This window comes from Anser brachyrhynchus (genome assembly GCF_964034855.1).
Source record: "Anser brachyrhynchus genome assembly, chromosome: 4".
Classification (NCBI taxonomy): Eukaryota; Metazoa; Chordata; class Aves; order Anseriformes; family Anatidae; genus Anser; species Anser brachyrhynchus.
In genome coordinates, this window is record NC_137698.1 from 19,299,576 (window position 1) to 19,327,160 (window position 27,585).

Consider the following 27,585-nt stretch of genomic DNA (forward strand, 5'->3'; position numbering starts at 1 on the left):
ATACTATGGCCTAAGTAGAATATACAAAGGTTAGTTTATGAAACTGAAAATTCATGAAGGGATGAAAAACAGTTTGCCTTATTATGCGAATGTATTATTTACTACACTCTTCTCTTATATAATCTTGATATATCTCGATGAGTCCTTAAACTCACAAGAATTCTATTCAAGAGTTGTGCACACACAACTTAAAGGCATTAAGTAACTTATTATGCTGCCCTGTTTAATGTTTCATGCACCTACCTGAAACTGGTTGGATTTAGACAATGATAATATTGCTCTTTCAGTTCTTTGGAGTATAAGAGCCTCTTCCAAAACAAACAAAAAAAGCTGAGTCTGCTCGAAAGCAAATTTCTTTGTTGGTTAGTGTTTACTGGCATGTAAAGGAAATCTGAAGTGGTATTGACTGACTCACCTTGTGAATTACCGAATTTGCTGAGTTGTCCCACAGAGGAGTGGAAATCAAACAAGAATAGGAGAACGTAGAGGAAAAAAAAAGACAAAAGTAGGAAGGGAAAGATAAGGTAATACTCAGCTTGATTTCCATTTTCATTTCAGGTGAATTACAAGAGCGACAAATAGTTGCAGCAGGTAAATGTTTTAAAAGCAGTTCACAATTTGAAGTCTTGTCAATAGGAATATGGAATGAAAAACAGCATGTGCATCTGCTGATAATGTTAAGTGTCTAAACATGGTGAATGAGCATTGCCATAAAGAATTAGTCAGGAACTTTCAGAAATTGGTCTTGTGACTTTCATTGTAGCACAATGGAGTCAGCTTGAAACAAAGCTTTAAATAATTACTGATAATCCATCACAGTATTTTAGGTACAGACAGAATATCTCTTCTCTAAGAGAAGACTTCCCTCCTCTACCCTAGACTGTGAACATCTTCAACAAATATAAAGTTGTTAGTGAAGTAGCAACTGTGTTGCAAGGGCTATATTTTCACCATGTATACATCTCTATGAGCCATCTCAGCCATTCAGATTTCATAGCTACCCGCAGAATGAAAATTGATGAGACAGAAGTTTAATCACCAAAAGATAGCTGGCATTTATTCTTTGTAGTTTCTGTTTATATAGTTCTAATCAGACTGCTTTACTGCCTGACCAAACAAGAAAAAGGGTTCTGGAACAAGTGGGAAGCAGAATTTGAATAAAAATTTTGATATTCTGAAGCTATCAAGAAAATAATTCACTGTGATTTTTTATCTAGACAGTCATTTTGCCATCTGTATGGCTTATGTATTAGGTTTACGTGGCAAAGTTTTGGGGCTGCAGGGGTGGACTCTGTGAGCAGAGCCCAGCAGCTGCCCCATGTCAGATCAGAGCCAGCTCCAGCCGGCTCCAAAGGGCCCTGCCGCTGGCCAGAGCAGAGCCAGTAAGTGGTGTTGTTTTGCCTCTGTGAGAGCAGATTTAAGAAAGGGAAACAACTGCAGCACAACAGCTGCTGGTAGAGCAAGGAGTGAGAAGCAGCCCTGCAGACCCCAAGGTCAGTGCAGAAGGAGGGCAGGAGGTGCTCCAGGCACACAGCAGCAGTTCCCCTGCGGCCTGTGGAGAGGCCCCTGGTGGAGCAGGCTGTCCCCCTGCAGCCCACGGGTCCCACACGGAGCAGATCTCCACGCTGCAGCCCGTGGAGGAGCCCCCGGTGGAGCAGGTGGATGTGGCCTGGAGGAGGCTGCGGCCCATGGAGAGCCCCCGCAGGAGCAGGCCCCGGGCCGGAGCTGCAGCCCGTGGAGAGGAGCCCACAAAGGAGCAGGGGGTCTGGGGGGAGCTGCCGCCCCTGGGGGGCCCGTGCTGGAGCAGTTTGCTCCTGACGGATGGACCCCATGGTATGGAGCCATGTGGGAGCAGTTCTTGAAGAGCTGCTGCCTGTGGGAAGCCCCCGCAGGCTCAGTTCGGGAAGGGTGGCATCCCGTGGGAGGGACCCCACAGGGAGCTGGGGCAGAGAGTGACTGTGAAGGAGCAGTGGAGACGAAGTGTTAGGGACTGACCTCAACCCCTATTTCCCCATTCCCCTGCACTGCTCTGGAGTGGGGGGTGGTGGGGTGGTGGGGAGGATGTAGAAGAGGGTGGATGGGGGGAAGGTGGTTTTAGTTTGTTTTGAGTTTCTCACTGCTCTAGCTTGTTAGTAATAGGTAATAAATTACATTAATCTCCCTATGCTGAGTCTGTCTTGTCCATGAGAATAATTTCTGAGTGATCTCTCTGTCCTTATCTCAAGCCTTGAGCCCTTTCCATCATATTTTCTCTCCATTTCTCTTTGAGGAGAGGGAGTGAGAAAGCAGTTGCAGTGGAACTCAGCTGATGAGTCAAAAAAAGCTGAGTAAAACCACCACAGTTTAGCTCATGGTTATGACACTTTGTGTGGAATAGTGGACAACAGGAAATTCCTAGTATTTGATCCCTGCTACATATCCAGAGTTAATCTGTCACTAAGATACTTTCTTTCACGTAGGCTAAGCAAAGTTGAATTATTTCACATTTGCCACAGGCTAGAATGAGTTATTTCAGAGCAGCTGACTTGTGAGATTAAGTTTAAATGGTAGTAGCTTGGTGGGTTGTGTGAGACTTTAGGATACTCTAATGTGGTCATCCAAGACATATGGAGATGATTTGGTATGTCAATGATGCCAGACCCTGTGTGAGTTCTTAGGTCTCCAAGGCAAAAAAGATGTAGAAGAAAGAATAGAAAATAGTGCAGAGAAACATTCAGTGAGATAAGGAGGCCAAATTATAAATCTTCAGTTTATAGCTGGAACAATGTCCCCTGCACAGTAGTATCTGACCTTTCCATAGGGCTTCCTTCTTCTTCCTTTTTCGATGAGTATGTTCAGGGGATTAACTAAGTTCATGGTCACACAAACTCCCTCCTGTGAGGTAAATTATGCTGTAGTCTACAAAAAAGTACCTGTTCACATTTAATGCCTTGCAATTTCCGAGCACAATTGCTGAGCACTAGTTATTATGTATTATATACGTAGCAGTTTTTCAACATATGCTATAACTAGCTGTCCAGACAAAGGTGAAAAAATACTTTATACAAATATATTTTAATATTATATGATGACACATCTATTCCTTACAAGCCTAATTTTTTCCTTGGAAGCTTATATGGCTATACAAATACATGTACATATCTTCGTACACAGTGAAATAGAATGAATATCAAGTTATAATTAACCAGTATGCTTGAAATATTAACTGAAATAGCAGAACACCAGGGTTGGGGCACAGCAGTATACTCCAGCTAATGAGTTATATACTTTAATTTGCTGCGTGGTAATATATTATTAATTAGTAATTTATAATGAATGCATACTATCAAATTTATATCAGCTGGCCATATAAATGTATTTTCAAAGTATGCATTTTTATGAGTTTGAGTTTTGTGGTTGTCTTTGTATACTTGTCTAATTGGACAAGATTCTTTGATGTACAATACCTGGTTTGAGTCGTACTCACCTGAAGATAAGCTGGCTATTATTTACTTTTCATAGAATGTTTACAGTTGGAAGGCACTTCTGGGGGCTAACTGGTCCAAAACTCCTGCTCAAGCAGGGACACCCAGAGCAGGTTGCTGAGGACCATGTTCAGACAGCTTTTGAAACTCTCCAAGGAAGGAGACTCCACAACCTCTCTGGGCAACCTGTGCCAGTGCTTCATTACCCACACAGTAAAGAAACTTCCTGATGCATAGATAAAACCTCCCATGTTCCAGTTTGTGCCCATTGTCTCTTGTCCTGTCGCTGGGCACCACTGAAAAGAGCCTGGTTCCATCATCATTGCATCCTTCCTTCAGGTGTTTATACACACTGATAAGGTTCCCTCTAAGCCTCCTGTTCTCCAGGCTGAACAGTCCCAGCTCTCTCAGCCTCTCTTCATAGAAGAAGTGCTTGTCTCTTAATCATTTTCATGGCCCTATGATGGACTCTCTCCAGTATATCCATGTTTGTCTTGTACTGGGAGGACCAGAACTAGATGCAGTACTCCAGGTGCTGTCTCACCAATGCTGAGTAGAGGGGAAGGATCACCTCTCTTGAACTGCTGGCAATACTTAACCTAGTGCAAACAAGAACACCATTAGCCTTCTTAGCAGAGAGTGTACATTGCTGACTCATGTTCAACTTAGTGTCCACCAGGATTTTTAGGTACTTTCCTGCAGAGCTGCTTTCCAGCTGGGTGCCCCCCTGCATGTACTGGTGCCTGGAGTTTTTCCTCCCCAGATGCAGGACTCTGCACTTCTTGAACATAGTGATTTTTGTCAGCTTACCTCTTCAGCCTGTCAAGGTCCCTCTGCACGGCTGTGCTACACTCTGGTGAGTCAGCCATTGCCCCCAGTTTTGTGTCATCTATGAATTCACTGAGGGTGCACTGTACCCCATTGTCCAGATTGTTAATGAAGGTGTTAAAACAAGACTGGACGCAGTGTTAACTCCTGGGCTACTCTGCTCATTACTGGCCTGCAACTACAGTTTGCACCACTGATCTCTACCCTCATGGTCCATACATTCAGCCAGTTTTTGATCCATGTCTCCCTCTGCTCATCCAGCTCTCTTTGGGGATCTTATGAGGCACAATGTCAAAGGCCTTACTGAAGTCCAAGAAAACATGGTTTGATCATTAAGCATAGAGAATGTGCACTAGGTAAAAGTCTTTATACAGATTCACTGAATCTATACACCAGTGTCCCCAAAATTATGTTAACTGACAATACTTTCTGTCTTACTTCCACTCCTATTGTAGTGGTGAGGGGCTTTCAAGTGACAGAGTATACTTTTTGATAGCACTGAAGAAGTATGTATGTCTTAATGGAAGTGCTGAATGGAGAAGGAGTTGGAAAATTGACTTACTGTTCCTTATTCACCACGTAGGTAATCTATGTTTAGCAGACAAGATGGGAAAAGATTAAAAAAAAAAAGATTTGGAAAAATGGAATATCTGTCTATTTTCTTGGCTTGGTGGCAGGGGTAAGAAATTTAAATTTAACCTGAGAAGTTTAAATTTCATGTGGCAGAAGACAGAAAGATTTAAAGAACAAATTGATGTGGTTGGATTGAAAAGGAGGATAATCTTAGCCAGTGAGTTTTGAATTAATTACAAAAGAGCAATACTGACAAGCCTAAAAATTCAATTACATAAGGCCTCTCTCTAGACTCCCAAGGCAAATTATATGTTTAAAATAATAATAGGTTTCAGAGATTTTTCATTTGCCTTCTGATATTTGGACAACTAGATTTCAAACTTTCAAACATATTTAATTAATTAGAGATACTTCCAGTACCTTTTTTACTGAATAAATCGTGGTCAGCCGCAAGTCCTCTTATTTCCTCATTACGTGTTCAGCTGCTGGTTGCTGGTATGGGTCAGCATGCTCAGTACTTTAAGCATTAGCGCCTTAATGACCCAGTGTGCGTCCCTTTCAAAAGTGGATCATCTAAATTTATGGTCCATTGCTGTTAGGACTGTTTGAATTTTGACAACACTTTGAATTTCCAACCAAGATGGAGCTTAAAAGACAACAGAGATATTTGGCTAGCATTACTGCCAGAGAGGAATTTGTAAGGTTTTAAAAAAAATACATACTGCCGGTTCATAATATCAAGCCTAGTTCTCAAACAATGCATGGACTAATACTGCAAATTATTCCATCTGAAAATTTGCTTTTGAAACAGAGAACAATAATATTTTTACTGATTAATTTGTATCTTCTAGTTACAAAACTAGGAGACCATGCACACATGGAATTCTTAGACAAGGAAAAGATTTTCCATGGATTTTCTTCTCAGAATAGTACTGAAAGCATGTTAACAAGAAAAACTGCAGCACAGGCACAAGATATAAGAAAGCACATTCAACTAAGATCTTTGAGTCAGTCTGGAGTGATGACAAAGTACTGCAGAATCGGCACCTGTTTTTTTGGCAGATGGAATCAGGGAAGACAATAACATAATCAGGAATTTCTTCTGAAAACAAGTAAATTCTGTCTTTGCTAGGAAGTTCATTTATGTGTTACAAATATTTTTACTGAGAAATTGGTCATGATAGTCTTTGTGTGTGCATGTATTCACACAGGCGCTATGCCACCACTCCATAGTTAGATTTACTGCAGATTATGCTTTAATCATGATTCTTTGTGCCTGGAAAGTTGGCTGGAAATTCCAATTGGTATATCATCTTTAAATGAATATAATTTTGTCTGTTTCCTCTCTCTATAAAGAAAACACACAACTGTTGTCTTCATTTAATATTCTCTCCTCTTTGTTTCCTCAAACATAAAACCAAAAAAGAATGGCAGAACAATTCCTAAAAATTCCGTATTTAGTACATGTAGCCAAGGAGTGCTCCAGATAAAGATTGTTTCTTAAAATCTAAAATTAAACATTTCAAGCATTGCGGCTTCTGTTTAGATTTGCAGTTTTGAACACAATGATATGCCCTTGGCAGTGCTAAGATCTATCAAACCTTTAAATTTTCAATGGAAAAGTGGAGTCAAGATTTTGGAAAATTGTTCCCAATGATATTCTCTTTCCATTTTCTTGCCAGTTTTCTTGAATTTACCAGCTGTGCTTTGATCATATCTTTAAAGAATCATGGAAACCAAGACAAGAGGAAGGAGGGTGATCTTTAGGAAGCTATAGGAGGCGGACAGATGGAATATGAGAAGCTTGGGAGACATTAGAGACACTTTGCCAATCACGAAGTTTGGTACTTGCATCAAGGTCAACGAGAGACTTGTGTATCATTGTCCCAGACTAAGATATTCTGCTCTGATGCACTAACAGGATTTTTTTTTCCCACTGCTGCCATTTTTGCATCTTTGTGTACTTGGACTGTGGAACTGTGGGAGCTTGTGATACCTTTGGAGCAGAGATATGTGACATTTCCAACCAAATCGCTGATACACACGGAACTGGCTTTCTGCTGACCACGTGTCACTAAATAAATAAATAAAAGGATAGGAGGTGTAAGGGTGTGAGAGAAGCCTGTATCTGCCACTGAAACAAGAGAATAATGAACATTAAAGAGGGAATAATTTAAGATCAGATTATCTAGGAATTTGAAAGCTCAGTGAGTAGCTGTCTAACATCCCTCATTTCTTTTTTTCTTTTTCCTTTTTTCTTTTGTGTGGTATTTCCCATTTGTATGGAAATTATATCATAAATCCACAAAAAGTTTTAGCGAAGTTCCTCACTGCCTTGTACATAGACACAGAATTTGCAATAAAGCATAGAGGATCAGAGTTTTTTAGGAGCTCATTCCTGATTGATTGGAGCATGTAAGAGGAGGGTCATATTGCATTTATTCCAGACTCTTCCCCTGCATGTGTACTGTTGACTGCTTGAGAGCTATACTCTATTTTCACAAAAACTGTCTTTTTTTTTTTTCCTGAATCAAAAACTATAATTTTTTAAGACTGTGAAGAGTCATTTGTGAGAGGGAGTCCTATAAAAATACAAAGATATTATATGAAATGATGTGACCCTTATTCAAATCCAGATTGTTACCTTTTGGTCTGTGAAGCAGGGTTTTACTTTACTGTGGTGGACCCAGCTATGGAAAAAAAAAAAAAAAAGAAATAAAAAAATAAAATTTGAGATTCCACTCACTGTAATAGCAATGCCTCTTTCCATTGGGCAAAATGAAGATTTGTTGGGATCCACTGATATGGTGAAGAGGAGGACAAAAGGACACATCTCTCTGCAAACCACGGCATGCACTTTGTGAGCTTTGTCAAAAAGCTGCATGTTTTCTACAGCTTCTGTTTGGTGAGGTTTAATTTAAAGGATTTTTTTTTTTTTTTTAAACTGTATGATTAGGACATCATTAGGCCAGGTGTGCAAAGCATAAGACCAAAAATATGGCAAAACTTCACAGCTGCTGTACAGGCTCAAGTCCTTAAAGATATCAAGATCTGTATTTTTATAGTCTTGTCCATTGCAGACGTGGGAGGACAACCCAGCACCGCAGAGTGAAATATAAGGATGCACCTCAGAAGAACAACTTCCTGCTTCCTCTGTGGCAAAGGCCACATAAAATACTGTGAGTTTCTAATTTGCCTTTAGTCAGGTGAAATCCCACTGACTTAAATTGGAATTTTGCCTGAGTAAAGACTAGATAGTGGGCCAAGTCCTCTTTAGTTATTACATAGCCTCGTTCTCTCATTTAAAAACATACAACTTTGAACCTGAAATGGGCATTCAGAATAAAAGACTCAGAAGAAAGGAATAAATTACAAGAGAAAAGGAGTGTGGCTGAAATAATCTATGCCTTTCCCACTAAATGAAAAGGCATGCTATCAGCATGCTCTTTATTAAGACTTGCGTGTTTTCTACTGGGGAAAGATAAGACATGGAGGAAGAGAGAGTAGAAGTTTAAATTAGAATTGATATCAGATGCAATGATTAAATATTGACAAATTTTCAGGCTTTGGAATGGTTCCCATTTGCAGCTGCCAGGTACTACAGCGGCTTTTGTATTTACGAGCACTTGGTGAGTACTCTGACAGGTTTATTATTTGTTGGCTTTCTCCAGCATTGCACAGTAAAAATTGTTTTCAAAGAGTATTCAAAAGTGTAGCTGGCTGCCACTGTATCAAACCCAATCAATCCACCGATGTATTTCACATTCCTGATTGATAACTGGCTCAGCGGTCTGGCATTTCAGGGAAGGAGTGGAAAGAGAGCAGGTCTCGATGGTCATTAATCCTTTTTCTCTGAGCCTCCCTCAGGCAACTGCTTGTGCCATTATCCACATTTCTTACTGCTGATTTCCACAATCCCATGGCTGCTCAAACCACCACAAATCCACCACTGTCCCTTTCACTTACTGAAGACCTTTCATCATACTGGGCTCAGCAACCCTCCTGGGCTGACGGTGGTCAGGGGAACATCTCTCTCTCTCCCTCTGCCTCTCTCTCAAGTCAGATCATTAATTTGGCTCACTGCCTCATTCTCCTCTCCTCCCTTCAAATTTATTTTGTTGCTTGCTGAACAGAAACATGAAGGTATGCATGCACTTCCTTTAAAATCTGCTCGGGTGAGTGGGGGTGAGAAATGTCTTATGATAAATAAAATAGAGATTCTATCTGCCTGGTGTTCCGGTGCTGATTGAACTGGTTAGTCATGTTGTTTTGCCTGTTGTGGTCTGTGGTACCGTGAAGCTGAATAAATTACATTAGCTCTTGGGGAGATAGGTTATTTATTCAATTGCTTGTTCATTTATTTATTCAAATGCAAAATTGTGAGCAAGCTCACAGTGGCTGAAATGTCAGAAATAATTAAGCCAAACTGTTTCCAGTGACAATAAACAAACAAACAAACAAATAAATAAATAAATAAATAAAAATCTGTCATTATGAGCAGTATATATCAATTATAATTTGGGAGCTGACACTTTTGGGGAGAAAGGAAAGAGAGAGAGAGGCCAAAACCTCACATTTTTTCCTGTGTTGGTTTCATTGCACCAAGGATACTGAATACTCCAGATGGGTTTAAAAACTGCAGATTTGAGCTCCCCACTGAGGATTCAGGATAAACTCTATCTGTCATTTGCCAGCAATCTGGTGTTACGTCTAGCTGTGCTGCTGGGAGCAATGCCTTTTGTGTATTTACTATTATGTTACCTACAAATGTCTCCTCTGCCTGTCCTCTAAAGAGTAAAGTGTCTTGGACAAATCTGTTCCATATAATCTTTCTTTAAGTACCCTTAACTTTGGAGGCAGAATCCATGTTAGGAAGGAAAGAAATATCCCAATGAAGGGAATTAATTGTGTGAGCAAAGGGAATTCAAGCAATGAAGGCAGTTTAAAGCATTTAAAGAAAAGGAAACAGGAACAAGGAGAGAAAGAACGTCACTGTGAAATTATGAAAGTGAGTCAAATATTATGAGGGTTAAACATGTATAGGAATCCCCCAGTGTCTCCATAAATTGCAAATCAAAACCTGCCCCTGAAAACTTGCCCCCTGGAAGCCTTTACCCATGTTAAAGGCTCCAGTGAGCCTGCTAGAAAGACCCTCCCTTAATCAAATGTACGTAACAGTTTACAGGTCTAGGACCAAGTACCTCAGGAGATCGTTATTTCAACTGACAAAAATATTGTGTTTTATGAGGTGAAATTAATAAAGGGCAAGTAGATGAATGATTAATTCTAATGCAGATGAACAAGAAATGGTTTAGGTGGAGACTGGGAGCTTCATCAGCTTGGGCAAGAAATTAAAAAAATGATCAGCAGTATATAAGAGTATCACTTATACAAAAATAAACTGGATTCTGTGGTAAGAGAGAGCTCGATTTTCCTTGGTAGCAAAACACCAGGCTACCTGAGAAAATGGGCAGGATGTACCTGAGCTTATTCTGAACTGGAATGCCACCTCCAAATGGGGTTTATGTTGGGGGAGTACTGGGGTGGCAAAGGTCTGTGCTTTCTTTAGCAGTCTCTGCAAGCAGTATTGCTGCAAAAATTTGGGACAGCTCGGAAGAAATATGTTAAGTTTAGGAATTTGCTAAGCAAACCAATTTCTTTGTAAGCAGTGGAAAGTCTGAAGCTTGGTTTCCCGTGGATTTATATCAGAAGATCTGCTGCGTGTATCCTTCTGCATCTAAAAGGGATGAACTAGTTCTGTAGCCTGTCTGACAGTAAAGGCACTGCAGAATTTCTCTATCTTATGCTATTACATTTTAACAAATTTACAGGGATTTTAGTATATTTGAGATCCTTGTCTCTTGAATGAAGTTGAATTATCAAGGGGCTACAAAAATTGTTGGTGAACAAAGGGCAAGGAAGCTTGCAAAACTGAACTAAATTACTGTGCATAAAATGATATTCAAATGGGATCTTCTGGGGAAGATTACTGTCCTATTGACTGATTTCTGTCTGGTCTGTATCTGGTATCTTCCAGAGCCAGTAGGGCAGAATGCGACCTTTTTACTTTTTTCCCCTTAGGAAAAAAATAATACAGAAACGAAACTTCATTTTTCACATCACGCTCTGAACAGCCTTTCAGAATTCTGGCCAAGCTGCTCAGATAGACAGATTCCCTTGTTACAGGTCCCTCCGCCTCCAGAATATCCCTTCCTATCGGAATTCTGACTTGCCATTAAATTCTGGCCATGTGGGGTGATATTGAAGCCCTTGGCTATTGCCTGCAATGGTTTAGGAGAAAGAAAACAGTGCACCAGAACATTGCAAGATTCTGAAAAATGCTGATTTAAATTAATCTGTATCCTGAAATAATGAGTTATATGAAAACACAGTATTTTCAGCATACTTATGCATTATGTTCCAAATCTCATAGTTTGTGAATCTATTGCTTGGGCTGCGCAGTAGCAAAGATAAGAGGGAATTAAATGTTTGCCTTGGCCGGAGGATGCAGTGGAAAGTCTCATAGATACTGTGCATTTACTGCTAAAACTTGAGCCTTTAGCGGTGTGTTCTGAATATCGGGATGTGTCAGAATATTCATGGCTTATAAATGCTAGTAATACTGACAGGTTCATCAAACTCATCTTCTTAGAGCTAGGACAATTTATTACATCTTTTTAACCCAAAGGAGTTTATATAATTGATAGATTTAGGTTACATTACAGATATAAAATAACCTTGAGAGAATTGTTGCTCACTGATGGAGTTGAATTTGATGGAGTTGAAGTGCCGTTCACCTGGGGCTTCAACTAAACTGATAGCTGTAGGTTTTGTATGAACAATTTAAATTGTTTGACTAAAATTACATTTTCTCTCTTAAATATAGGACACACTGATTAGGTTTGAGGGAAAAGGGATGGAGAATGTACAACTTAAATAAAACCTCCTCAACCAGCCCAGCAGAGACTCTCCTTTAGGGTTTTTTCTCCTTTCCTGTTCCGTTCCTTTCCTTTCCTTTCCTTTCCTTTCCTTTCCTTTTCCTTTCCATTTCCTTTCCTTTCCTTTCCTTTCCATTCCTTTCCTTTCTCTTCCTTTCCTTTCCTTTCCTTTCCTTTCTTCCTTTCCATTCCTTTCCTTTCCTTTCCTTTCCTTTTTCCTTTCCTTTCCTTTCTCCTTTCCTTTCCTTTCCTTTTCCTTTCCTTTCCCTTTCCTTTCCTTCCTTTCCTTTCCTTTCCTTTCCTTTCCTTTCCTTTCCTTTCCTTTCCTTTCCTTTCCTTTCCTTTCCTTTCCTTTTCCTTTCCTTTCCTTTCCTTTCCTTTCCTTTCCTTTCCTTTCCTTCCTTTCCTTTCCTTTCCTTTCCTTTCCTTCTTCCTTTCCTTTCCTTTTCCTTTCCTTTCCTTTCTCCTTTCCTTTCTTTCCTTTCCTTTCCTTTCCTTTCCTTTCCTTTCCTTCCTTTCCTTTCCTTTTCCTTTCCTTTCCTTTCTTCCTTTCCTTTCCTTTCCTTTCCTTTCCTTTCCTTCCTTTCCTTTCCTTTCCTTTCTCTTTCCTTTCCTTTCCTTTCCTTTCCTTTCCTTTCCTTTCCTTTCCTTTCCTTTCCTTTCTTCTTTATTTTTTTCTCTTTCTTTTAAATGTTAAGTGATGGCATTTCTAACACACAATAGGGTGATCTGGTACCATCAGAAACAAACTCAACATTTCCATAGCAGAGAGGACCTTATTCTCCATGATGAGTGGAGCCTGTGCTGTCCAGCATTCATGGAAGCTTTAAGAGAGCTGTGTGTTATAATAAAATCTGTAAAGTAACATGCATGTGCAGAAGTTTTTATTTTAGGGTTAAATAATGCTTTCAAAGGACACCTGAGAACTGAGAGGTTGAGTGACATGACTAAGCACACACAGTAGATCAGTGGCAGGGCTGTGACAAGGCTGTAGATTGCTGTTTCTCTGCATATGGTGTTGGTGCTGTTTACTAAACCCATTTACTTCTTTGCAGGTATGGGTAGTTCTTCAGTCCTGACTGTGCCTTTTTACACTTGGGCATGTGGTAGAGACCAAATCTAGGGAGGAAATTATTAAAAAGAATGAAAATTTGAAAGCAAAATGTAAGATGGAAGGATAAAGTAGTATTTTCTGTGTTAGTGTTTAAGTGCAGCAAAGTTATCATGGTGATGTCCCTGGCAGAAAAGCAGGTTTCAAAACAATGTTAGAGGCTCATTTGGTTCTTTTAAATGAAGGCATACTTTGAAGTGGATTCAGGGAATGAATGGAGAGTGATACAAGAATGAGATTCAAGAACTAATGAGGAAGTGAGAAGGCAATTTTGAGTGTCCTGTTTCTGAGGGGAAATTTAGGCCAGCCAAAGAGTCCAATAAAAAGAGTTGCAAGATAAATGAGAATCGAGGCAGACTTTGTATGAAAGGAAGTTCTCTTAGTGAAATTAAAGATCAGCAGAGAAAGTTGCTGTTAAATAACTGTTTCACTAAATCACCTCAAGTGTTTCCGCATTTGCTTGTTGCTACTCTCAGAATAAAACACAAATAAGACTCTTACACCATGACACACCGAGTGGTATTTTTCTTAACTGAGAACTTGGGTTCTAGATACTTAAGAGCCTTTTCTTGAAGTGTTTTCTCCTTTTTCCCAACATTACGATCTGAGATATACTGAACACATGTTGGAAATGGCATGAAAAATAAGCGATGTACTGAAGTTTCAGAGTTACTCTAGCCATTCCATAAAATATACATTAAATTTTGAGAGACAGAGCCCTCTGGAAAGAGGTCTGTGAAAGCCCACTGTGAAAGAGGTCCAGATGGCCAATGCAGAACTCTGTAGAATCATATCTTGTTCTATTGTAGGGAATGTTTGAAGGATTCTCAGCCATTCTTATTTAATTTTTTTTTTTGGTCTGTTATTTCTCAATCAGTTTTGTAGGTTACTTTGTCATGTCAAGGTTTTAAAAATAGAAATGCTAATAATAATAATATCCTTTCCACTGTGACATTAAGTCAAACTTATCTACACAAACGTTGGCAGATGTTAGGGAAAAAATCCCAACATTACCTTTGAAATAGGACTTGTGTGTGTTTTTTGGTGATAACATTAACATATTTATTGACATAATAATTACAGTAGCTGAAGAATAGCTATCAGGAGAAGCAAATAATGTAAATCATAGTGGTCTTCTTAAATGTCCCATTGCATTAAAGTGATGTTTCCCATTTAAGAAGCTGCATATACAATGAGGAGACAGATTTTCTAAATCAAGAATTTTCTGTTCTTTTCCAAAGTGTGAATGCACTACATCCTTTAATTCAAAATGAAGGAACACAATGGAAAGTTAGTGAAATTAAAACATACAACTACTTTTTGTGTATGCTCCCTACTTTAAAGAAATCTGAAGGAGACAATAGTCTTTAAACCTGCACTTACCAGGACTTTGTGAACATAAACTGGAAAGGCAGTTTAGGGAGTTCTCCAGGAAAGGGAGTTCACTGGGAAATTCTGCGTCAAATTTGATTATTTCCAAAACTTTCAGGTGAGCAGAGCAAAAAACTTCCAGTGCCTGCAGCACAGAACATCTGATCGTGCCCCGAGTATTGATGCCAGTTAGGTGGCAGAATGGGCTCCTCTGATACATACATAACCCGTCTTCTCTTTGATGGAATCAGTGCAAATATGAGACAGAAGGTAAGATAGGTGGTTGGTTCTACTGAGTGGTGTTGCCCATTGGGGCATACTCTGTACATGTCTGATATGGAGAATTAATAAGTGTAATATATGAACTATTTATTTGATAAATTCCATATTCATGTCACCCTCCTGGTAAATGCATATGTAATTTTTTTTTGGAATATATATTATTTGGTGTTCAGTTCTGTATAATTTTACCTGGTGCAATTGCTAGCTGAAAGCCTTGTATTCAAATAAGTCATGTGTCTTCTTGATCTGATCCTAGTTATCGTAGAGATACTCTTTGTGATGGAGTGTAACAGTTCCCTACTGTTCAAGAACATATGTCTATTAAAAAAACACCTCTAAACACTTATAAGGCTATGTTAAAATTCTAAGTACATGTCTATTAAACATGAGACGTGTATACAGGACACATACTTTTAGTATACATATATATGCATTTATACATATACAGGCGTGTCAATATTCAACTTAAATCATCATTTCTTTTCAGAACAACTTGAATTGTTGTAATTTTTGTATTATTCTCTCTTTTTGTATCTCTAGTATTTAGCCATCTTTCACACTCCTCATGTCTTTCAGATTTCTTCATCTACTGCTTCTCCTCTATCTTATGGGTAAATTAGGTCTTTCACACCTGAGGCAATTATATCAATTATGGGCAGTGTGCTGCACTGGGTGGCCAGAAACAACAAAGGAGGGTGCTTTTCTAGCATTCCTGCTTCCAACTAGATGCAGGTCATTAGTCTGCTTTGCATCCTGTGTTGCTTCCCTGGGACTGTCACCTGCACTACCCCTCCTGCCACTGCTTGCTACTCTTGGTGGAAATCTGTGTGGGTAACCTGGCAAGGGACTGCTCTTTATGTATCCTTGCTTTGGTATAATTAAGGAGCACTTTCCTTCTATGTTCTTTACTCCACAGGAGACAGTCTGGTCTATTGTGTGACTTTCAGAAGTCACCAGATAACGTAAAGAGAAGCATTCTTCATTTAGAACAGAGTTTTTAGAGCAGAAACTGTGATTCAGCACAGATTGTGTGAAACAGAGATTGGCTGATAAACAAATTGCAAACATCTTGGGCTTTGTTTCAGTTTTTATCACCTTTTTCTCACTGTTACCTTTCACAGCTGTGGTAGACTTACACCAGTTTGCTTAGGGATTTTTTAATATTTGCTAATTATGTCATGGGAAACAGCTTTCAGATTTTTATGAATAAACTTAGGTTTGAATTTAAATTCATTGTAATCGGTGTAGTCTCTAGTGTTATATTTTGTTACCATTGTCTTCCTTTGTTTAGAAAAAATCTATCTGGAACTTTCAAAAGTGAATGGACACATTCTACTGATTGTAAAGTTCTGGTGAGTCTATAATTCCTGTACAGATAAAATAGCTGAGTGCCACATACTTTCTGCTATTAACTGCACCAGATAAATTTTGTAAGTGTTGGAATGATAAGCTTGATGTCCAGGCCAAATTATATCTGAGAGCTAAGTTTTGCCTGTCAGTGCTCTCCTGTGGCTTCAATTCAATATGCCATTTTCTGACAGTTAAGAGCAAGTCCAATGGCTTTTGACCTTTTCATGTCAATTGGATTTTGCTCTATTGACTTATGTGGTTCCTGAATCATGCAGCTTTTAAGACTATTGTTGCCCAATATTCTTAAGTGACGCCGCTGTGAAGTACTAATTATTTCTTGCTTAGCTCCCTCTCATTTTTGTATGTAGGTGTAGAAATGTACACGCAGGGACAGTATGATTACAACGTAATTTATGACAAGGTAGTTTACCTATTATAGAGAAGATGTTCCAAACAGACAAGAAGAACCACAAGTTGGATTGGCAGATTTTATTTGCATTTTTTTGACAGTACCTGATGTAATATGTAAAGATTCTGTGCTGCTTCACAGCTTGCAGGGTACGGAAACAGCACCTCATCTTTTCTAACACACAAATACACACACTTTCACACTCTCTGCACGGTAATAAGTCTCTATCATGGGTTGCTGCTGTGGAAGGCTTTTAGCTATCCAGAAAATATCATCCTTAACCTAGGGCAAAGTCCCTAAAGTAGTATAGCTGAAGAAAAGTTTCTTACTGACTTAAGTGGGCCTTGGATTTGGCCTATAAATGCAAATCTTAATCATACTCCTAAATACTAGGAATATACTACAAATGGATGCTTTATCCAGAGCTACGGGAAAAGAACTGAAGTTTTCTTTCATCCATTTGGAAGGTTAGTTGTACTGATATTTCCTTGCCTTCTGCTATTTCCATTTGTGGATGAACTTTGAGAGCCGTGTAAATTATTCGATTATCATCTTGTGACTTACCATCCATTTCGTGGGTAGCATTCTTATTTCCTGGCTTTGAAATGGAATTATTTCTGGTCCCATGTATTACAACTATAGTCATGTGATCGTAGGAGAGGTCAAACCCACATTTTAACATTTTTCCTCCTTCAGCACTTTTATTCAAATTTATGGTACTGATATGCTCATTGTTTTCAGATAATGTACAGTCCTGTCAACAGAACAATGCACAGTGAATATGTTGTCTGGTGCATCATTGAGCTTTTAGTTTTCTGAGTACAGAATGAAATGCTAGGCTTTTTAAAAGTAACCTATGTTCCAAAGTCTGTATTTAATGAAATAATAAGGTTGTTACTAATGCTCTGAATTGCTGAGTGTTATACTACTGAAGTACTTCGTTTAGCCCTTGGGAAGATTACAATTATTGTCCTGAAAACTGGTGGGATAATACTGCCTGTTACAAAGACCATACAACAGAATCTGGCATAATGTGTTGACTTTTCTGGTTATGTACTTCTGAGACTTTATTACGAATTTTGGCAAGTAAAGGACAGAAATAACATTTGCATGATTTATACTTATTGGTTTAAAGTTGCTGTTAAGCCTTGGCATATATGATAGTGCAGGTATTCTAACAGTTATAATGTGACATAAATGGGTATATACAGCATGTGCCTCATGCTACATAAAGAAAGGAAAGGATGTGTTCATTTTAAAAATAGAACCAAACAAAGTCAGTGAATAAAGTAGAATTAAGCTACCAAAGTGTTAATGTTTAGAGATGTGTAACATAGTCTTGTTAATGCTGTATGCTTGTCCAAGTAGTGAAGAAATCTGTGGGCCCAGGCCACCAGCTGCTGTTTGCATTGCAGCTATAGTGGTTATAGGCCAGTTGAGTTGGAACTGGACTATCAATTTCTTCCTGTCTTTTCTGAATCCTTCTCTGTTTCCTAATAAACTGAGTATATTGAAGGAATTTCTGTTCATTCTGCAGATTTTAAAGGTCAAAATATCCTTAAGTGGGGTAGAACAAAGAAACAATATTTGCCAGTGTTAAAAAGTTTTTTCTATTCTCTTTGGAGATATTATGTCTTTTATTTGTAAATCACCAGGATGTATCTATAGGGAAAAACTGCTCTGTGATATGGCTTTAATTTTTACATACACACTGCTTTTATTAGCTATATATTTGTCTCTCTGTTCCCTCTCCTTCAAAAACAGTGGAAAAAAATCTGTGTGAGAAGATACCAGAATATAGTGAAAAGGATGACCCGGATAACATGCTGGCTATGTTACACTCAGATGGGTACCTTTCCTATATGCTCCACAGTTGTCCCAGTTCACCCATAACATATATGATGAGGAACAGCATAATGTTTGTACTGGCTTCTAGTTTGAGAAAGCTATTGACTGAATGGACTTGGAAAAATATAAAAGAAGTTTAGATAACAATAGTATGTGCTAAGACTTCTTAGCATGTTTTAAGTATTGGAGAAACAGTAGTCTAAAAAATAGCACTCCATCACAAATATCAAAGTGTCTGCTAAACTGTCCAGAGAAAACAGACTGAACAAGGAATATACTGTTGAGTGCTGGATAAACATGTATGTATGCAGAAGAGACAAAACAAGTTTAACAAAGATCTCTCTAAACGACTGATTTACAGTAGGACCTATCTTTTCCTGAGTTACTGGAAGACAGCATTACTAAGCAGTGTGCTTCAGCTGATGTACTTTAAATCCAATTAAAAAACCAACCACCTTTTGAGAAAGAATTTGAGTAACAAGCAGTAAATGTGACTTGACCTCTGTTGATTTAATGCAGAGAAAGATGAAAAGATAATCTATACTGACTCTGCAGGGGGAACCTTCAGCAGCTTTCAAGAGAAGCATCTGCAAAAGCAGCTGTAAAGTCAGGAGTGCAGGCAGCCTTGGTGTTTTTACAGAGCAGCTTGCCACTATTCTCCCTGCTAATGAACTTGGTAGTCTATCTCTGTGGTAATATTGGACAGTTCAGCCTGACAGCTAGAAAAGTGCAGTAAAAAATAACCTAGGAGCCTGAATGCCGTATAAAAAATGCAAGATGTTTAAGGCATTGATTTGATCGCTAATTATTGAAGTCCATAAACAACAGCTTTCTGCAGCATATAGCAAAGTTCAAACGTTGCTCTTCCTGTCCACCTCTTTTTTTTTTTTTTTCTTTTTTCCCATTTAAATTCACATTGCAATATTCATTAACTGTCTTGCAGACTATGTGCTATCAGAGAGCTATGAAATGGGGATCACTGGGCTAGGCCAATTTAAAGGGATGCCAGCAATGGCTATAGGCAGGCTTCAGAAAATGGTTCTAGCAGAGCAGAGGCAATAGAGCAGCCAAGGAATCTGCAAGGGATCTTGATCAGTCCTTGAAAATAATTATGGTCAGAATGTTAATTTTAGAAGTCTGGCATTAATATGGGAAGAATATTTTAGACACTGTGATCTTGTCTTACTCACTGAACTAGAGATTCCTATTTGACAACAGGAGTCACTGATGAATATGAATATGTCTTTGAGGACCTGAATATGTCCTCACATGACGTGATTGCAAGTTGTCAGACTGTTGAACAAAAGGAAATGACAAAAGGAAACCACAAAGAGTTTTAGGCAATTCCACATTTGTTTCTACTACAGTAATAGGTATACGAACTACTGCAATTACTTTAGGAAGAACAAGATTTGTGACAGTAAAAAGATGAAAGAATGGAAATTCTGAGGATATATGAGATGCTGTCCAAAGGAACAATTTTCTGATTTGTAGAAAGGGAACAGAGAGCTGGTCATTTCCAGTGTGTGGATTCTAATGAGTTCCTCAGGATGATACTCCTAAAATAATACCGTAATAGACAAAAGAGGTGCAGGTGTCTGCTTTTGGATACATTTCAAGTTCCTGACCAGTGTTGACCTAAAGGCAAAGCTATCACTTACATAATCTTTGCATGAATATTTATAAAATCTTGGTCTTGCTAAGCATTGCTTTTCCCTCTGGGTTAACACAAGCCAGTCATTCAGAATGGTGAGGGGATGGAAATGAGCATAACCTGGCATGATTCCCATGCTTGGACTTTCAGAAAGTGTGTTTAGTTGATTCTGTGGTGGGTTCATTGGCACTGTCCAATTTGCAGAAGAGAAAGTAGTTGCAAAGGGAAAAAAAAAAAGCCGTGCCTTAGGATGCATTTTTATTCATACTATAAGCATATGCAGAAACTTTCAATAGTACAATGTGCTTTATGAGTGGTGTCTAAGTGTCTGAAGGAGTAATGAAATGATCTGTTATTCCAGCTTTAAAAAGACAAAAGTTCTGTTCGTGCGCCTGACATAGTGTAGGCGTAAATAAAGTAGGTTTTCAGCATTGTTCTGTAAAATTAAGGAGGTGGCATAGATAAATTCATCTCTGTGCTCTCTCAGGAGGCTCGTGCTTACTCTTTCATGACTGCTGTGTGTGAGGACTCTGACACGGGCTGACAAAGGCCTAAGTCTTTGCAGCTCTAAAAATGGTATTACTCAACTCTTTCCTACATAGAAAAAAAGTAGAGAAAATACCTTACAAAATAAGGCAGTTAGGCTAACCACTTTAAAAGTGCACCTAGTTCAAATGCTGGGTTTCATACCTGCCAACCGTTCTGCTGAGACTTTAGTGCAACTTGCACTGGCTAGCTCTGGTTTTGCACCAGGGTTAATCAGGTGGGAAGCCAAGCCATGATACCAACGTGCAACTGGAGCTGCTCTGGCTCATGAGGTACATGTGCTCCCCCTGGCACCCGCTGCTCATTTGTCTGAGCCAATACATTTACAGGCAAGAACAGGACCTCTTCCACCCAATTCTGTGCACAGGGAGCGGGAGTGTGGTCCCTCTCTCGGGGAGCAATTACAGATGGCTGATGGCTGCTGTAGGTGGAGCTTGGGGACTGCAACCCAATGAAGAAAAAATCTATTTTATGTGGTGGACCAATGAGGTCTTTGGAGTGGACTGTCCCAAAAGACACCTTTCAGAGCTGTGGAAAAAGTAAACCTTTATGGCTTTGACATCTCCATGGAAACTGCAAGAACACTAAACAGAACATTAGAAATGTAGGATGCTTTAGGCCTCTTTATGTAGCCAAAACTGACAGGTCTTAGTGAAATGGAGAAGAAGATAAAATGTCAGCATAGCAAAATAGTTTGCATGCAATATGTTTGATGTGGAAGGGGAGGGCTCCAGAAGTAGATTAAATGTATGTCAATAGTTTAGAAAGTTTGGTTAGAGAGTTGGAGGCACAAGAGGTGAGCAAGGCTCTGTATGCTGACAAGGTCAATAACAACCAAGTCAACAAATAGGTTGTTGAGGTTATTGAGATGAACTGATGCAAACATCTGGCTCATAAAATGGCAGATGAATTATTCATCATCAATTGGAAAAGCATTAGAGGGAAATCCATGGCATGGACTGTATCTTCTTAAATTTTCTTTCATTACACAGTACAGTTCCCAAATCTTTTCAGATGATACCAACAGCATATAAGTCAAAATGATAAATAAGATTTCCAGATGATAATACAGAAATATACATTCCTTCTTCATGGTGATACTTTATAGCAATTAAAAAAGTGAAAGAAATATTTTGTCCTGCTACACAGAATTTTAAGTAGTTTATCAAGGACAGGCTTAGCTTGCCTTTTAGCTTTTAGGCAGTTTCTATTATAGATGAATTATTATAGATATTAGTACTGGTGTACATTTCTGCATGCGTATTTATGAGCAACTTTGAACCCTAGTGAGTCAAGTTTGGAAGCATAGCTGGAGAATGGAAATTTGAAGTATCTAGTTTATAACTTCTGAAAAGTACTGAATCAGTTCAGGTAAAGACTATGCTGGTGATTTTATAGAGCGGAAGAGAAGTTAGAGAAGTTTTTAATGAAGTATTCTTATGTAGAACAAATAAATAATGGGTCTGGGCTTGCTTAATAATTTACGTGAAGCACAAAACATAAAAACATGGATCGCTTTCTCAAGGGAAACCTTCAAGTAGCTCTAGCTAGGTTTTATTAAAAATGAGTCCCTGTGAAGCTGCAGGGACTTGAAGTGCTATTTGGTTAAAAAGCATCAAGAGAAGAATCTTTTCTGATTCTTAGGTAACTGATGTCAGCAGTGCAAAAAAAAGAAAATGAATTACAACAAATAGTGTTAATTGTATTTTATTAAAACAGCAAGTGAATTTGATTAGTGTAAAATTTTTTATCACAGAAGTTATGAGGGTGCCACATAGAAACCAAGTTGTTCTATTGGCAATATTGACAGGTTGCTTGTCAAAGATTTTGCATATGATTAATTATATAATAATAATTATTATTATAATAATAAAACAATACAGTAAAAACCAGTAAATTAATAATAAATAAAGTACAAACTGTTAAAAGGATCATACCAAGGATCATTCTTTTTGTTCAAGATTCTGAAATGAGATTGTCCCACACATTTCAGAAGCTGTAGGTAACTGGAAATCTTTAATGATATTTTGCTTTTAATATTTGAAATGTTTTCAGATTTGCCAGTGTACTGGTTACCAGTGTCAGAATCAGTCCTTTGCAGTGCAGTGGATGAGAGTGCCTGTCAGCAGTAGCTTGAATTCCTGTTATGCCCTCTCTAACTTTTCCTGCCTGTTTCCCTACTCGTCTCCATTGCTGCCTTCATGCTATCTCTTGTCCTTGAAAGAATTTCCCATGTTCCTTTTTTCAGTTCCTTTGTTCCTTTCTTTAAAAGCCTGATTGTCCATATTCTCTCATTTATTTGAGATCAGTCACAACAAATGATTGGCACCGCAGCCAAGTTTGGTGTGGACAGAGATTTTTTGAACTAGCATGATTCAATTCAGCTGCAATGCTCTTTAAGATAAATTTTGGTGTCAGAAACCAGAAGGGTTTGCTGTCAGTAAGCTAAATAGGTATTTCCTTTCTTTTATACAGCAGGTTCATTGGGAGGCATAAGACTTTTATAATGCATTTCTGTAACTTGTACTCCTGTGGAGCTACAGGGGTAAGCATTCATTAGGCTTGATGAAGTACTGAGGAGGGGTAAAAGAAGGTCACTTCTAAAAGAATGTTTGAAAATTAGGGGAAGTTGCAGTTGGCACTGCTCAGCATTGGTTCATTATCTCCAGGATGTACAACACCTCATTTGAGACACACGGAAACTGGTGCAGTAGCTATCTCACTGCTGTACTAAATAGACATTTCTTAACTACTCATATGTTTCCCCAGATGGGAATATTAGGCCAATGCTCCTCACACCTTGCAGGTTCAGTGGTCCCACCACTCAGCAAGCAGTGCTTGGACAGCCTGATAATGTTAGCAGGCTTACCAGCTTCTTATGGAAGTGAACACTTCCATATTACTCAATTACTCAACTGAATCCAGGCCAAATAAAGCTTGTAACAAAGAACTTGTGCAAATCAAATTTAAATATTTATACAGCAGATGCTAAAATTTTCTTTAAGCAGGCTTCTTGGGAATTCAGTTCCAAACTGGTCTGACACTTCTCTGGTCACAGGACACATCCTAGGAGAACCTCTAAGGTTCTGCTGGCTACTTCACTTTTTTTTTTTTTTTCCAAATTCACTGAGCAAAGATGCTCATCTCTATTAGTCACCCTTAATATGAAGGTTAAATTAAAAGCTTCTGGTAATGTTTCCTGCCTTCTAATTTCTGTTATTAATCCTTTCCATGTCTTGTGTTATAAAACACAAGGTCCCATTTTTGTCACTGGGATTTTTAGTGGGTCCCAGGATTTTTAGTTTAGTCCCAGGATGCTGGGAGTGCCAGTGGCTCCCTGGGGGATGGTGCCCATTCCATCACCCTTAGGACAGGAGCAGGGCAGCCAGGCCAGGATGCCATTTAGGGCATCCTCAGCCCTATCACTAGACGAAGTGTGGTGAAGAGGCTGGACCCAGGCCTGGCAGAGGTCTGGTTGTGACACTGCAGGGGCTTTAAATGAAAAAAATCCATTTCTTGATTTGTATACACAAGTTCAAAATTAGTTTTGCATGTGCTGATTTGCATATAGCACATTCTTAAGTGTTAAATCTTACTATTTTAATATGATATAGTTGCTATTTAATTTAATCTTACTTTTATGTTGGTCATCATGTGGATTAAAAACTTGCCAGTAGGAAAAACTGTTGTTTCTATGTGTATTTCCACTTAAAAAAAAGGCAAGGGAATTAATATTTTCACAAGTCTTGAGTAAAAAGAGAATATTTTTTTATGCGAAAGCAAAAACAAAACAAAAATAAAGTAAAAAAACACAACACTTACTGTTTTGGGAATCTCTGCCTGGCATAATGCATAGCCAAGGTGCGTACATACTATGTCTCTTAGGAGGTACTCAGTCTACCCCCTGCAGCAGATCCATAACTGGTCCTCATAGGAATTGTAGCTGTCAGTCCTGTTTTCATTTGTTTCATCATTTAGAGATACCAGGATGTTTACTTGCCACAGGAAAGTCTGTGTGTCATGGGAAAATGAACTGAAGAGCTAAATTCAACAGAGAGTCGGCAAAGAATTAGAGGGAATCACTGTTCTCATAGGAGAACATGGCATATATTCCAAATGCAACATTTAAATTTAAGATTGATTGATATTTCTAGCTGTGGTGACAGAGTTTGTTTCATTTTTATTTTTTTATTATCAATGGATTTTTTGAAAAATGTTTGCTTTTAAATTTTTAACTAGTTCTAGCAAAATTAGTGTTTGCTTTTAAACAGCTGAACTTCCCACATGTTAGTAAGATATGAGAGAATAAATTCAGAAAAAAACCCTAAATATTGTCAATAATACATTGTGAAAAAGCAGAAATACAGGAAAAAGAATAGCTGTGACATAAGGGCTATTTTTCAATGCTAATATAGCAAAAACCCCAAAGCATGGAAACCCCTCCATCTGGACAGCAGCAGTGTGTATCAATTAGGATGCATAGTCACAGGCACTTCTGCAAAAAAGACAAGCCAGTATAGGCAAGAGCAAACAAACCTATCTCTTTGGAAATATGGGAAAGCCTGCAGGATTTTCTTAGTTCATCATTTAACTGAGCTACTACGACAGTGGAATAGATACAGTGCATGTGGGGATCAAAATGAAACCAGTTTCTGGTTGCAGCAGCTCTGTGGAGACATGGGGTAGATATAGTACGTTCTTCACCTTAACATGATCTGAAAAAGAAGTCTCATCTGCATTATATACTGGAAAAATCCTGCAAAACAGTATTTGAGCCTGTCCTTTATTGTTGGCAAAGCTAATGGTTTCTAGGCTCTGAATTGTTTTCTTGCTATTCCCCTTTGAGAATATCACCCTTCTGAGTGGGCTGACATCCATCACAGCTCCTGTTGTCAATGTCATACCAGTTATAATTTCAGATGGCTGAAATCGTGGTCTCCTAATAGAATAGTTATCACATGAATGAGCAGATGCTGACATGGGGAGCATCTGACACTTTATAAATGAGTGCCAATCCAAGCAAAACATCAGCAGGGTTAGATATGTTTGGTAGTCAAACATCTGCAGAGGTGACTTGTTTGCAAATCATTAAGAATAAAACCTTGCTAATTGTCAGAGACCCTTGGCATACACACAATGACTCAGGGTCTAGACCTGCTTGTGATTGTATGCTAGCTTCAGAGATGTGCCCCGAAACATTTTTGGCAAGGTGAACTCCCTGAAGTTTAGTGTAACACAACAGATCCGGTTGCAGCTCCAGCATCAAAACACATGTTGTGGGAATCTCAGCCTAGACACCTTTAATTGCCCTGAGGTAGGTTGAATAGATTCGAGTCCCCATGTTTATACCAAGGTGTTCTTGTTAAAGCGGAGGGAAAGTGGAAGTGCCTCCTCTGTGTAGGACACTGCTGTAAGCCTTCCCAGCAAATAAGTGTTTGTTATGAAGCGAACACTATGCTATGGAAATGTTTATTCCGAAAGTTTGTACTTGGGTTATGTTTCCTAATTAAATTATACTGTCTCTCTCCCCAGCCCAACACAATTATTTCTAAGCCATTACAGACATCTGGAGACCCCTCACACCTCTTTCTGAGTGAACTGCAGCGGACCCCACATCATATATTCTTGTTCAGTGTCGGGAAAATAACGGCTACAGGCAGAAACCAGATCTGAGGCTTTCAGACGAGTGCTCTGGCACTGAGGTAAAACAGAAGGCATTGCAGATTTCTGTTCCTGATAACTACCGAGTACATGCTGAAGAGAAACCAAACCTGAACTGCAATAATTGACTGGGGAAATTCTCACTGGGAAGATGCTACACTGACTAATCTGTGAGCAAGATTTATAAATGAAAGGCTCTAAAACTGCCTGAGGTTTACTATAAAGAGTGAGGCATTACTTTTTTTTCAAAGGAAACCAATTTGCTGAGGGCTGCTTTGTGCAGTTGAAGGGGTGCTTCTTTTAGTAGCATCACAAATTAGAGCTGCCATTGGAGAAATAGAGGTGTATTGATAGCAAGCAGGTGGCTCTTGTTCCAAGGAGATTTGTTTGGTACCATTTTATGATTGAGCTGATGCTGTGACATATTAAGTGGAGCTTGTCATTCTCCCATCTGGTCTACACAACTGCTGGAGGCGGAACCCATTTAGGAAGTTGCACATTTCTTGCAGATGTTCCTGAATGTTTCATAAATAACTAACAGAAACCACTGATTCATTTGGCTTTATTAAACCTATCTTAGGGGAATCATGTCATTGTTCATGGAGAAAATTGTATGTGTTGCTTGGCATTTAAGAAACTTATTATCAAATTACAGCACTTTAAAGCCTTACTTGGTGCTAATGGGAAAATTGTAAAGTACAGATCAGGACTTCTTTTGGCCTGATTATAATTTATGTAAATGACTGCACTTGATAAAGAGTCCTTCATGCTAAGTAAAATGCTTTTTGCCTGTGGAACCCAGTGGTGGCTTGTTTTCGTTTCCCTGTGGATGCAGTTTATCCTTGGGTCTTATCTGGAAGAAGCAGTTGTTGCAGAATGCTGTGTTCACTTCATACATCATTTAAACTGGTTTTGTTATTGATGAATTGCTTTTGTAATTCCGAGATGAAAGTGAACATTATAAACAAGGCATTCCCGTATTAGCTTTTCTGTGCATTGCCCAATGGGCAATTTAATGAAACATCAAATAAGATAGTAGCTGAATGACAGAAAGAACCTTTCTCATGCTTGTTGGCTTCTAATAGCTTGATTTCATTTTTAATAGGCTGTTAATCTTCAGTTAGTGTTTTGCTCTGTGTCAAACACTTCACTGCAGTAAGCTGGGTTGTTTGTCTACTTTGGGTTTGTGTTGCGTGCAGTTAGCACTCCCTTTGGAAGGCATTAGGTTGCCTGAGATTGACTTTGCGGTGGAAGATTTTGACTCCCCTTGACAAAACTTTTCTATCTGTCATGCTGTGACAGGCTAATAAAACTATTCATGTGCTAAGTTATAACGATATCTAATATGTTGACAATAAAAGACTACTAGCTATTGAATTCAAAGCAAGCAGCACGCTGCATAGAGAGACATTGTTGGGTGTAAAGGAGCTCTTCAAATGCATTCTTCTCTAGCTTAGAGAAAAAAATAAATACAGTGAGTTGTCTCACCTGAAGGGGACACACTTATTCAGGTAGAGTTACTGCCCAAGAAGCCTGTTATGTCTACAGTG

At 38.8% G+C, this 27,585-nt stretch overlaps 1 long non-coding RNA gene across 1 annotated transcript; it reads left to right on the forward strand.

The window, feature by feature from the left end:
• Positions 1 to 14,389: 14,389 nt before the first annotated feature.
• On the forward strand, positions 14,390 to 27,193 carry LOC308194757. Its single transcript, XR_013950838.1, has 4 exons — positions 14,390 to 15,394; positions 15,859 to 15,919; positions 16,720 to 16,793; positions 25,907 to 27,193. It is a non-coding gene; the product is annotated as an uncharacterized lncRNA (long non-coding RNA).
• The last annotated feature ends 392 nt before the right edge of the window (positions 27,194 to 27,585 follow it).